A 14,831-nucleotide genomic window follows, 5' to 3' on the forward strand; every position below is an offset into this window, starting at 1 on the left:
TCAAAATTTATAAAGTATTCTATTATAATAATAATAATTTATGTTTTTATCCTGCAAGTCATCACCGACCACCTAAGGTATTCTGAGAAGTGTTCTAACATTTTTTAGTAAAAAAAAAATTTGTGCAAAAATAAAAAAGAATGATATACTTATAGTGCTCTAAACTTATCTTTGACATAACGGTTTCATGGTTTTTTATATCTATTGTATATAAACTAATTATATTTGAAAGCTTGTATTTATGAAATCTAGATGGTTTTGTGTTTACTAAACTTTATATTCTATAGTTTTAAACAATCTTTTACAATGTTGACAGCTCAACTATTCAAAAACAGTAGGCAGAAAATTGGCAAATATTAATATTTGACTTTTTTAGAATCTTTAGTTTTTTATATAAACCTCGAGGATTATCAATAACCCATTAAAAACAGATAAAATTAATATAAATGGGTTGGTTTTATTTTATATAAAGAAAAACAAATACGTGTGATTAAATTGTGCGTGAGAGATATGATAAGAGTTGTTTTTGTGTTCATAAAGATGATTGTGAAGAATATAATTGAACAATATAATTTTTTAATCATATCGCGATAATCGTATATAAAATCATAACTTATAAGAGTTAAAAATCCCGGGCGAAGTAGATGCTTACATGCAAGCTTTCACACTTCGCAAGACGCTTTTACTCATCTCAATTATAATAATGAAAATCAGTGCATAGAAAGATCAGGGGAGGGTGTCAAAAAACAACATCAATGAGTTGTGAGATATTTCTAATGGGTTGACCACGTCTCAATACAAAAAAAGAAAATTGTCCCACAAATAAATAAAATTATGCTTTTTTTTTCGTAAAATATCAACGTTTGTAACTTTGATTTTTATGTTCAGAAATTTTTAAATTCATTTATTCGATTTATTTAGCACATATACAACGGACAAAAATTTTATAAAATCTTACGTAGTGGCAATTTTTTACCCGTGTAAAATTTTGTGTTCTTTTTGGATGAGTATACAATCGGTATACATTAAAAAATAGATATATTCGGTTATATATCAATTAAAATAAAAGTACAGTTACACGCGTGATAGTCCCTGTGAATTGCAAGTTAAATCCAATTAATATGATTTTAAGATAATTTTAAAAATTTTGTATATTTTGTAGTGTTTTTTACTTTCCAAGCAATTTTCAACTGGTAATTTACAAAATTTAAATTATTTTATTCTTTGTTAAATTGAATATATTAGTCAGATTAAATTTTTCTTAAGCACAGTGTAATATAAAAAATAAAAAACTTTGCCAATTGTGCCCATTATTTCGCTCGATGAATATCAGAAATTGACAAAATCACAAAGTATTATTTGTATTGGCAAGAAAAATCTGTTTATGTCCATTATTTTATTTAATATATAATTTTATTTCGTTTTCGGAATAAAATGCATCTATGTATAAACATTAATTTTACAGATTTTATTTTATTTTAAACTTTTCGCTATGCACAGCATTTTAAATTTATTGTGACTAAAGATGCCCCCATTCTTATTATTATACTAGTTTTTTGTAATTCATCGATATATATCATGATTTTAATAATAGTGTATTGATTAAATGGTAGAAATCTATTACAACAGTACTGAATGTTGCTTGCAGGCAATCTAAGTACCGAAAATATTTCTGTCATATTTCAAATGTAAGAAATCTTTTATCATGTAAAAGGTATTCGTAAAACTATAGAATTCTAACCAATAAATTTATATAGATATTTATAAAAATTAAATAATAACTAGTATATTTGTTATGTTGAAATCATCGATAAGGATTTAAAAAAACAAAAAAAGTTTGTTTATTGGCTCTCAGTGTTGTAAAAACTATATTAACTCATTAAAAATTTATCTTTGGGGTTTAGGTTTAAAATTTTGACATTTATACTCGACTAGTAAAATTTATAAACCATTATTATTTTTTAATTTATTCCATTTTTTTAAGTATTGCCTTTTTATGTTCTATTTATTAGCATAGAAGTCATAGGCTAATTTATTCTTGTAATTTATAATTGATCTGTATTTTTTATAATTTGATCAAAAGAGAAAATAATTTCATGCTAATATTTACTATTGAACTTAAACTACATATTTCAAGATTTTTGTGTTTTTTCTATTTTTAAGTTTCTTCTTGTGAATGAGTCGTAAGTTGTTAACTACATTAACCTAAAAAGATTATAATCTGATTGTTTCATAAATAATATTGCATTATACAGATAAAAGTCAAATTTTTGGCCTTTTATGCCTGCTTTTTTTGGTAATACAGCAATATGTATTTGGTTTCTATTATATATTTAGAAGATATACACGTTTTAAATAAATCAATATAATCCTTTAATTACCTTAAAAACAGCAATATCCGTTTTTAGATTGTGATATCAGAAAAAAATATAAAATAAATTTTTAACAAATTTTAAATCTGTAAGTTTTTCCTTTAACCTGGAGTGTGTGAAAAAACGTGTTTTAATTTAATTAAAAATTTATGTGGATCAAAAATGTGGATCCCATGAAGTTCTTTTATAAATTTTGAATCGTAAAATTACGTGCACATATTATTCTTACAATTTTATAATAAATCGGTTTATAATTATAATAATTGTTTTATGAAGTTCATTAAAAAAAAATATGTCAAGGAGTTAAAATCCTGGACGAAGTAGAAGCATACATGCAAGCTCTCACACTTCGAAAGACACTTAAACTCATATCATTTGACAGAAAAAGAGTTTTTGGCAAAGATAAATCGGAGGAAGGTGTCAAAGGATGGTTCAAGGAGTTGTGCAATATTTCCAATAGGCTGACTACGTCTAAATAGATATATTGATAAAAGAAACTTAACCCATAAATAAAAAATATATATTTATGATCTTCTTTCGTTGCTTTGCACAGAAATTATAATGTAATTTTCTGCCACAGATTTTATCCATAAGGTTATAAATACATAAAATGACAGCAAATATAGTATAATTACAGTTAACATAAATATTCACACATAATTTTATAAATATGATTTTGCATGGTATACTAAATTAATGAATATTGTGAATACACAAGAAAAAAAATAAACTGTTAATTTCATATAGAATCTATACACATATATGTATTCGACAAGATGATTTTATATATACTTTTTAATGTTTTTACGTTAGTGATAACAAATCGTAAATTCACATGAGTGATTGATGATTAAAAGCTTAACGATGCTTGTAAAACATAAATGCATTTATTATAAATAAATATAAATCTTAAATGTGTGCCATGTTTAACCACGAACTTTTGATTGTAAACTTAAAAAAAATACATCTGATTTTTTAAGTTCTCGTGTGCAATGGAATTCACAAAATATTTTTTTAGACGCATAGAATCTTAGATTCAGAACAACAATCTTTTCTGGTTTCATTGATACTTTAGACTTTTTCTAGAAACTTTAGTATATATCTATGAACAAATTGGTACTAATATTATGAAAATGGTATTTTATAATTTAACAGATTAGATAATGGCATAGATATTATGATTATTTTATTTTTTTATTTCAATATGAACAACTAAACAGATAATTTGATTTTAAGTAAAAATCAAAAAAAAATAAGTTTAAAGTGATATAGTGTGTTTATTATAAACCTTCATATTTTTTATATTTTATCATAGAAAATCAAGAACTGTTCGTTTTCAATTCTTCGGTATTTTTTTCTTCATACATTGTGTAAAGGCGCATGAATATGCAAACGCATCATTCAAACTTCATATCAGTTTCCAATTCGATTATTTCTTCTCTCTATAAAAAACATATAAATCAAATAATATTGTATTTTTATATCAATTTTTGAATACTAATTTATTATTTTGAGGTTTAGTTTTTGACATGTTCAGCATATCATTTGAATGTGATTTAATTTAATGAGAGGATTCAGTTAAATAGAAAATCTTAGTTTCCATGACGAATTTACAGTAAATTTTGACTGTTAAACTTATATTTTCTATAAATAGTTGGTCATCGTGCATTTTAAAAAAAAATTGGCATAAAAAGCTATAAACTGTTCGAATACAGATTCTATTTATAGAAATGAATGCAAAAAAAAATATTTTTTGTGTAATAATGAAATTTTTTTCCCTCTTGAAGTGTAATTAGTCGTTATAAGGAGCTTGCATGAAATTAAAATTGATTATGATCAAAAGCGCGTACTTTGAAATTTAAAATATTGTATATTTTGTATTTCATGTATAAATTTTAGCACTATAGGATTAGATTTTCTCTTCTAGCACAACTGATTGATTTTTAGTAGTTACATAATATCTATACTCTTTTCTATATCTTTTTCTCTTATATATTATTCAATATCTCTCCACATTTTAAGATCTAGTGGTTATGCAAAAAGTAAATTTTTGTATTCCTTTTCTGTAATGATTCTTGGCATAATGATATTTTTAAAATAGAGGGGTATATGCACAATAATAATTTTACATTTATGTCTCGAGATATATCGTAAAGTCAGAAAAAAAAACACAATAAATTTTTTTATAACATATTCAATTATTTCATAAAATGTTTGGTAGGAATCTTGATACATCATTTTCAAACAAGATTACACAAAATCTACCTCGGACCATAGTGTTTTTGCCTTGCGTTTTCGTTTATCATTCTGTTTGGTCATATGATGAATGACTGCTGTCTTGTGTATATACCTCGTGGGAAAATCAAAAAAATTTATCACTGATTTTACAATGTATATAACCGTTGACCAATTAAGCGCAGAAAGATCAGCGAACAATATTGTATATACTAGACATATTCTCTAAGCAAAAAAATGACAAAAAAATGAATTAGTCATTTTTAGATTACTCTAGCCCAGCCTTTTGTGTAGTATATCGTGCTAACATATTCTACTAATTATAAAGATTTTTTGCTCAAGATATAAATTACATCAAGAATTGAGCACATGGCTAGGTACAGGCGCATCAGTTCCACAATATACCTTGGGCAAATAAATTTGTCTCCGAATATTTATAGTGATCATAGGATCAATCCACTTCCGAAGCTTAGAAAAGTTTGCCTTATATATGAAAATGTCATATGTGCTGGTATGATTCTATTCTAACACAAATAAATGGTTTTTTTTTTGAAATTCAGCACAAAATCATAAAAAAAATTATATCTTTTCAAAAACCACATATGCTTAGATTTCAAAAAGATATGTTAGCCCCACCAGAAAATCGATTCGTGTAATTATAGACCATTCTAGTCGCGTGATTGCTGAAATATGGCTAGATTGCATTCTGTGCGATATTTAGAGCCGATATAACAATCTGAAAATTAATAATATTTGAAATTTTTGCATCTGTAAATTTTAAACCGAACCACTTAGGTATTAATTTATTGCCTTTTTCTGCTTACGTTAGAGCTTTTTTAAGCGATTGGCATATTAGATGCTGCAATTTAGTATAAAAAAACTAGTGAGTCACCATATAGCAAATATAATAGTTTACTAAAAATAAACTTTTTTACATCCTCTGTATTTTTTTAAATTAAAAGTATGCATTATTTATAATTAAGGTCCATATAAAAAAACTAGTTTTTAATCATATTTACATAAATTTTTTTTTACTTTTTTCTGATATTTTTTTAGAGGCTAGAAGTCTTGGGTTTGTATTTAAAGGTTTAATGCGCCTTTTAGTTCAATATTCGACCTATTTATTAAAACATGTGATATTATACCTTTATGTTTTGATTGGTATATAAAACATACAAACAATGGTTTTTTTGTATAATTAATACAATAATATCTGTTATTTATTTATGTTTATAACTATTGTAAGTCGAATCAAATTTTACTATTACTTATATTTAAATCTGTAATAAGGTAAAATATTCCACATTTTTCACAACTAATCCCGTAAAATAAATTCCTGTATTTTTTATTCTATTAAGCATATTTGATCTTAAATTTCATAAGTATGATATAAAATTACGCATAAAAATGTGTTTATCGATTTCAGATCTTGTATTTTATAGTTGGATAAAGAAATTGGAAAATGCATTCACTTTTACATGTTAAGATATCTGTTTTAAAGTATGATATTATCACCCTTATTCTTTAGTGTTCTGCATGTTTTGTCTTGTATTTAAAATCGACATAAAATCAGCAGTTATTTTTTAACCATTAACATTTTTAAACTTTTATTGAAATTAGTAAAACCAATCGAATTATCTTTACTTTAAACGCGCTTTATCTTCTATTTATAACATATACATAACTGAAGTTTTTATTTGTAAACCGCGAGAATCCTAGTTTTTCAACATCAATTTTATATTCGAAAATAATAATATTAACAAATAAAAGGATACTATTAGGACGATGTTTATGATAGTTGACTTTTTTGGCTTACATATTGGAAATTTCATATATATTATTTAAGTTTGAAAAGAAAATACATGGTTATAAGGAAACTATTCCAATTGTAATCTATAAAAATTCGTATTGAATAGAAGCAAATAATTTTGTGATGATTTTATTGGAATAATTTATTAGGATTGCTCTCTTTAGATATAAAAATATAAACAATATTTTTTCTGATATATTATGTGTACAGACTTATATTTTGGGTAGAAAATGTCAACATATATTAGATTTTATTTGGTTTGGGGTGAAAATAGATAGATAGGATTAACACTTGAATTATATTAACGATTAATATAATCTTTATGTATAATGTGTTTTAAACTAACCTTATAATCACTCAAAAACCATCAGTATAATTTAAATTACATTATTCTGACATCTTGAAGTAAATTAACTTATTATTATATTTATTTCCTTTCGTGATATAAATTTAAATACCCCAAGTAAAACAAAAGAAAGAAATATTAGTTTATACAAAAGAAAGAATATCGAATAGTTTTAACGAAGATAAAGCGTATCAAACAGTTTATTATAAACAAACAATTTCAAGTAGTTATCGAAACAGATAAGATTTGTTAATCAAAGAATCAATATAAAAGTTCACTCAAAAAGAAGAATTTTAATAAAATATAGAAGAAAAAATGGATTTAGAGACTTCAATTTTAAATTTTTTCGGCAGAACAACATCAACAAAATCTGATTTAGACACACTCTTCATTGATCTTATTTCCTCACACAAAACAATTCCAACATCACTATTTCTTATCCAGAAGTATTCACGCGACCACCATCCAGCATTAAAACAAGTATGTCTTTCGTATATTCATCTTAGTCTTACACAGCAAATGGATTTTGGTAGAGATACGGGAAACCCTTCGGTTATTTTGAAGTACCTTGGTGATATTTTCAGTTCGGGATATGATAATTTTTCGAATGCAATAAGAGATCTTGATTCATTTATTTATGAGAATTATAAAGTTACAGATGGTGTCTTTTTTTTGTATTTGGTGTATTATGTTTGTAAGGATATTTCAGGCCTTTATATTGATGGTGATGTTGGTTCTAGACTTTGTACGGTTAGGTTTTTATGCAGTTTAAAGTGTGTTGCATTACTTTTAAAAAATGGAATGTTCTGGGGATTGCCAATAAATATAAATGGGAAGGATAACAGCCAAGAATTAAGTAAAATAGATTTAAATGACATTAGTGGAAACAAAAATGATAAAATAGACGCTGTAATGCATACAACCAACACCAATCATATTAATATGAATCATAATGGTAATACCAATATGAATGGAAATTCTAATAGTAGTGATAATCTTAGTAGCGCTATTTACAATAATATTGATGATAAGTGTAAGTTTAATATTAACAATGGTACGAGCGAAGATAAAAAGTCAAACAGTGCACTAAATCACTCTAAATCATGCAATAGAATTTTTAATAGTATAGAAAATAAGGAAATAATTCAAGAATTTAAAAACTTCTGTGCACTTAGAAATTTCATGCCTCATAAAGCATTTTCATCACAAACAGTATTGCCATTTTTTCTTGAAGGTGCACTTGAACCATTTGTATATAAAAAATATGAAGAATATAGTCTTACATTCTACAAAAAGAAACCACATGAGCTAAGAGAATTGGGAAAACAAATCGATAATATTATGAATGAAATATCATCAACTTTACATTCCATACTCTTCAATATTATAAAAAGTGATCCTATCTGTAAAGAGCATTTCTTAAGATACCTTACCTATGTCTTGATAGTTCCTGCAAATCTTGAGAAAAGGAAAATGGTTTATGATAGAAGTTTACCGGGAAGCGATGGATTCTTTGTTAATCTTGGAAATGTTTTGTTTATGTTTTCTAGCAAAATTATTTCGGGTTCTCGTATGGGATCTAAAATTTCCTTTTCCTATGTCAATATGCTTTGTAATACAATTCATAATCTAACAGAAAAAAAGCCTCAGGCCAATACAAACAGTAATAATACTACAAATAATAACACTAACGTCAATACAAGCAATAATGGTAATAGAATCAGAAATTTTGTTAGAGATATGAATACTAGAAGAACTTCTGGGTCTAATAACTTCATTAATAACATTGATTCCTCTAACAATGACGCCATTTTCTTTGATGATGACATTCATACAGTTTCAAAGGAATTCAACGCCTTTGTAACAAGAATATTCACCCTTACAAATCTTTATTTAAATTATGGGTATGTAAAAATAATCGAGGAAATGGAAGATCTCGAACAAAATATTGATTATCAAGATCCTAATTATAAAGAAGCTCTCGAATCAAGATTGCATGCATATCGCGTTTTGGTTTACAACCAGTCCTTTAAAAATTTGAATGGATTCGTGGATTTTTGTGTTGAAAATGTACTTAATGAATTCGAAATAAAATTAGAATCTGAAGAAAAGAACAAAAGTACATCTGGGCATAAAAATAATTTTAATGAAGAAAATCATTATAATCAATATATTATAGGTGTTGACCAATTGAATGTTAATGTGGATACTTCTATCAAGGAAAATGTAAATACTTCAATAAAAAGTAATGAGGATACACCATTGAATCATGACCTCAATACTTCAATGAAAGATAGTTTAGACACTTCAATAAAAAGTAATGAGAATTCACCATTGAATGAGAATTCAAATACTTCGATGAAAGATAGTTTAGATACCTCAATGAAGGAGAATTCAAATATTTCGATGAAAGATAGTTTAGATGCTGTGAATAAAGATAGTTTAGATGCTTCAAATAACAAAAATCCAGACACTTCGTTAAGTCATAATAAACTATTCATGTCGGAAATATTCTACAATCCTCTCGTAACAATACTAGACATGTCAAATAGATTATACTTGAAGCCATTATCACAAACAAACTATAGCCTGATGGAAAGAATGGTTATAAGAAGTACAAATATTCATTCAAAAGAAAGGTTACTGCAAATTATTCAAGGTACCCCCCAAAAACTTTCTAAATCTTTATTCGAAGCACTTATATCCTTTTACGGAAAAGATAATAAATTAGGAACTGAAGATAAAATGACCATGAGATTATATATAAATAGAATTTTAAGAAATGATACTGGTCGAAGCGTTAAAAATCTTAGGAAAGATGGGCTTGTATATTTCAGTGGTGTAGTAAAAGATCTCGAAAAACTTTTGGCTTCAGGTCTCGAATCAATTTTAAAAATTAAGAAAGAAGTTGATGAACTTAAAACTCTAACCAGTGGGAAAACATCAGAAATAAATCAATATTCAAGACAAGCATCTGAAAATCCAAGAGAAAGAGAACTCCTTGGATCAATCAACCATCTCACAAATGTTGCTAAAGGATCTTTTAATTTTTCTCTAGAATCTTTCGAAACAATTTTTTTCATAATAAAACTAAACGATACTATTTTCCGATACAACGAAGCAAAAAAACTATTGATCAACACCCTAAACTATAATCTAAAACTATTAGTGGGCCCAAAATGCTCATCATTCAGCATCCAGAACATGGAAAAATACAACTTTAAACCTAAAAAAATCCTGCGATGTATAACCCTGATATACAGCCAATTCGACACCGATATCCAAAAAGATGTTGTAAAGGGAAGAGACTTCAACATAAACTTTTTTAAAAGAGCAGAAAGAATTCTATCGGAAAAGGGTATAATAACAATCGAGGAAAAGGAAAAAATTAAAAAGTTTAATGATAGTCTAAATACTATTTACGAAGAAATCAAAAAGGAAGAAGAAAACGATGATATCGATTACCCAGAAGAATTCCTAGACTCACTCACCTTCGAACCAATGCAAAACCCCGTAAAATTACTTACTAGCAATAATGTTATTGATAGATCAACTTTTGATATGCTAATGGTGTGTGACGGCTTGGACCCATTCAACAGAGAAAAAATTAATGAGAATATGATAAGAGAAGAGATAGACCTCAAAGATAGCATCAGAGAGTTTATTGATAACCATAAAAGAAAAAATAATTGACCATAATCAAGTCTTTAAATAAATATATGAAGTCTTTTAGCAATAATTTTTATACAAAACTTTAAATATAACGTAAAAAAATACACTCAAAGGGATATATATCTTAACACACAAGAAAAAAACGAAGTACTATTATGCAAAAATCATACCCACAAAAATTGGGGGAAATGTGTTTTTTATGTAAAATAAATACAATCAAGCTTATAAATTAAGAAAAGAAAGTTTTAATAGCAAAAAACAACGTCTCTGTAAAAAATAAGAGAAAGGTTGGTTTTCTGTATAAATAACACCATCAAGTTTATAAATGTAGAAAGGAAGTTTTAAGAGCAAAGAAACACCTTCAATTTAAAAAATAAGAAAAAGTTGTGTTTTCTGCGTAAATACCACTATCAAGTTCATAAATTAAGAAAAGGAAGTTTTAAGAGCATAAGAAATACGCATATAAATTATAGTACAATTGATTTTTATTGTAGGGCTATATTTATAGTCGTAATTTTAGTTTTTATTCTCAGGCACAGCTTGCTTGATTCTCTGTACACACAGCGTATTTATACTTTCGGCTATCTTCTCCTCTCCAAGGTCTTCTTCAATACCCCTCCTTCTTTCGAGACCTATTAATTCAAGGGTTTTTCTCAATCCCAATGTTTGAATATATGCCTCAACCTGGTTGGTGACATCTAGTTCCTTCAGGTACCTTCTATGATATCGTGTCACCACGCCGTCCCATGTTATAACATATGGAATAATTTTTGTCTTGCATTTGTATATTAATGAAAGTTCAGATGCTAGCAGGTCATATTTTCTCAATTTTTCGTTTTCAACTATGTTTATGTCGTCAATACTTGTCACGCCAATTTCTATCAGAGTGATGCAGTTCTTCTTTTTGTCATATACAAAAATATCAGGTCTGTCATTCGATAGCTTGATATCTGTTTTAATTCTTGTATCTACTTTGATCTCTGCGAATTCGTTTTCCATTATTTCCTGTACAGAGAGTCTGCGGATTTTCTTGGTATGTTTGAAATTGTATTTTCTTGCCAACATAAAGTGAAGACATCTTACAATCTCGTTGTGTCTTCTTGTATAGTCATGACCAAGCATTTTTTTACATCTGCTTGCTAAGTGGTCGACAGTTTTAATTGAGTCGTTACAATGCGGGCACCTTGATCTTTCTCCAAAGAATACGTTCCTATCCTGAATAAAGCAAAATCTCGCCTCTTCTACCGGTCTGATATTTCCATATTGTAGCCACTTCGAGGATCCTAATATTTCAAGTGATGAATTTTGATGAACATCGAAGAGTTTTAGATGTAGTGTTTTTTGTTTTATTTTACACAATAAACTCTCTTTTTGTTATAATTCAAGCGCAGGAAGGTCTATGTCAACGAGGCCATACTTTGTTCTGAGGAATTCATTTATTACGGATAAGTGAGTTGCATTTTCATTTTCAAATTTTAATATTGCGGCTTTTCTGGGTGATTTTCTTTTTCTTGGTTTAGAGTTTTATATAGTTGGTAGAGTATTCTTTCGGATTTAAACTCAATATTTTCCAATCCACGCCCTAGTTCATTTCTTTTAAGATATAATCTTTCTTTATTGGATGGTTGTAAGTGTATCCCATTTTCTATTAGTATTCGCCGAATTTCATCATCTAGCTTTCTAAAATCTTCCGGTTCTAGCTTTAATAAACCCACATAGTAGTTTATCAGTGAAATCGCATATTCATTTATCGCCTTTATTATGTTTTTACCATTTAGTTTTGTTTTGCATATGCTTTGAACTCTTCCTAGCATTTCTTTCTAATTTTTTCCATCGTTTCGGGTTTAGTTCTTGATTTCGAATCTTCCAGTATGCCGAGATATTTATATCCCTCTTTTCCTTCTATTTCTGTGGCAATATCTTTGCAATTTATATTGTTAGTGGCTGATTTGGTAATGTTAATTTCCATTCCGATACATCCGAAGAATTTTGTTGCTTCATTGGACATTAGCTTTAAGTTACTTTCTACTTTCGACAAAATCTTTAAATCATCAATGAAAAGGAAGTGATTGGTTGTAAATGCCTTCTTATCGAGGTTAATGGATATTGATGGAAAATTTTCATTTTATCGGCGGCTTAGCGGATCCATACAAAGAACAAACAGTAATGAAGATAGAATATCTCCCTGTAAAATCCCCTTTTCAATTTTTTTCTTTAAGATTTCTCATTGTTTAATCTTAGAGATAACATCCAGTTTTTTGTTAACACAGATATAAAGTCAATCATCCATTCTTGTATGTTAAGATTTTTTAAGCAGGACAGAAGATACTCGTGGTCGATTGAGTCGAATGCTTTTTTTATGTCGAACCATGTTACGTGTAATTCATTATTATATTCACTGTTTATTGCAACGTTTATCATGGCTTGTTCTTTAGCTCCCTGTACTCTTCTGACTGTACCAAGTTGGTTTTCTGATAGTAGATTTCGGGATTCGACGTCTTTCTGTAGTATCATTGTGACAGCTTTAGTTGTCAATTTATATAAGTTTGACATGCATGTTATAGGTCTAAATTCCGATCCATTTAAAACTTATTGTTTGGGTATGAGGTATGTGATCCCAGAGTAGAACCAGCTTTTTACCTCTTTGTTCTCAAGGCATATTGATTTTACTGTTTCATAAGATATTGGATGTAATTTTGTGATTTTTTTGATGAAGAAGTTGTATATACCATCGCATCCAGCAGCTTTCCAGTTAGGCAGGTAGTTGATGATTTCGAAAAATTCTGTTTCAGAGATAAAAACCATTTGTGGTGTGTTTTCCAGCGCGTTTTTGCGCAGGTAAGTATCGAAGTATAAAATTTCCGTATTTTTAGTCCACATATTTGACCAGAAATTCACAATATTTTCTTTATCTGCCTTAATTTCTGATTTTACCATATCTGTCAATGTTCTATAAAATTGTCTTCTGTTGACTTCGAACTGGGTGTTTGTTTTTGTAAATTCTTTTCTTTTTTCATATTGCTCTATCTGTTTATTTATTATCCTTATTTTATCGTTATTGTTAGTAATTACTTCAAGGACATCATTTTTTTTGTCGAGTATCCTGTTATGTTGTCTCATGATTTTTCTTAGAAATTTTGTCGCACTTTCTGGGAGTTTTACTGTGTTTCTTACGTAGGATTTGAGGATTGTGTTAATTTGATCATATCTTTTTATTTTCTCCTCCTTTATTTGTACGTAGTTTAATCCTTCCTGGACAGATTTTGATGTTAGCTCTTCGTAACTCTTTTGGACAGCTTGCAAGATCTTTGCTATATCGCACATGTTTTGAGGGCGGTGGTTAGTGATATGCGCATGAACCGCTAAATTTAGACCTTCAAATATATCGCTTTTAACTTTAGTATATGGTATTTTTCTTGTTCTAGGGATTTTTGTGATTTCCATACTTTCTAAGTCCGTCAGTACTCTGAGAAATGTTTTTTTGCATCTGTCGTGGTTAATGCAATGCTAAGCGTTTTATAGTCTTCCTCTTGATCGCTTTGTTTTCTTCTTTTCGTTTCTATTTCTTTGAACTTCCGGACTTGTCTTCTTTTCCCATCATTATCTTTTAGAACGTTTGATGATTTAGCTTTAATTTCAGTCATGCTCATATCACTGTTGAAAATATCATTGTGACTCTTTAGGAACTCTTGCCAGCCAGATCTCGGCATTCTTCCGAATCGTTTTAGGATCGAGGTATAAGCCTCTTGAATCCAGTTCTCTTTCTCGGCGGGTGTATTCTTGCAGATGGCTATGAGAGTAAGAAGAGCCGTGGTATGAATACGTGTGGTCGTGTGAGTTTCAGGCAAGTTGTCGGTTGAGATTATCGTTACAGGATCGGTTTTTGAATGTTCATCTTTGTAGTTCTCCTCTCCTGTTTTTTCTTTATCCCCCATTTCCTTAATTATAGTACAATAATGTTATTTATGTATAATAAATACCAACACGTTTATTTATGAAAAAAAAGAAGTACATATAATGCAAGAATCATACGCACACAATTGAGGAAAATGATGTTATTTATGTATAATAAATACTAACACGTCTATTAATTAAGAAAAGGAAGGTTAAGAGCAAAGAAACACGTCACACTAAAGTAATTAGAAAAAGTTATGTTTTCTGTATAAATAGCATTATGAAGTTTATAAATAAAGAGAGGGAAGTTCTCTGTATAAATAACATTATCACGCTAAAAAATATTGAAAAAGAAGTTCTAAATATATGAGGAATACAACAAAGTATAGAACAAGATAAGGTAAGTCGAAAAATTAACCCCTCAAGTAAATGCTAAAGGATGTAAGCAAATGTTAAAAAAACATTGTTTTACATAGAATAAAGACATATGCACATATATTTT

This window comes from Rhyacophila brunnea, unplaced genomic scaffold (assembly GCF_057557595.1).
Source record: "Rhyacophila brunnea isolate RB1 unplaced genomic scaffold, BYU_Rbru_1.0 scaffold_55, whole genome shotgun sequence".
Taxonomy (NCBI): Eukaryota; Metazoa; Arthropoda; class Insecta; order Trichoptera; family Rhyacophilidae; genus Rhyacophila; species Rhyacophila brunnea.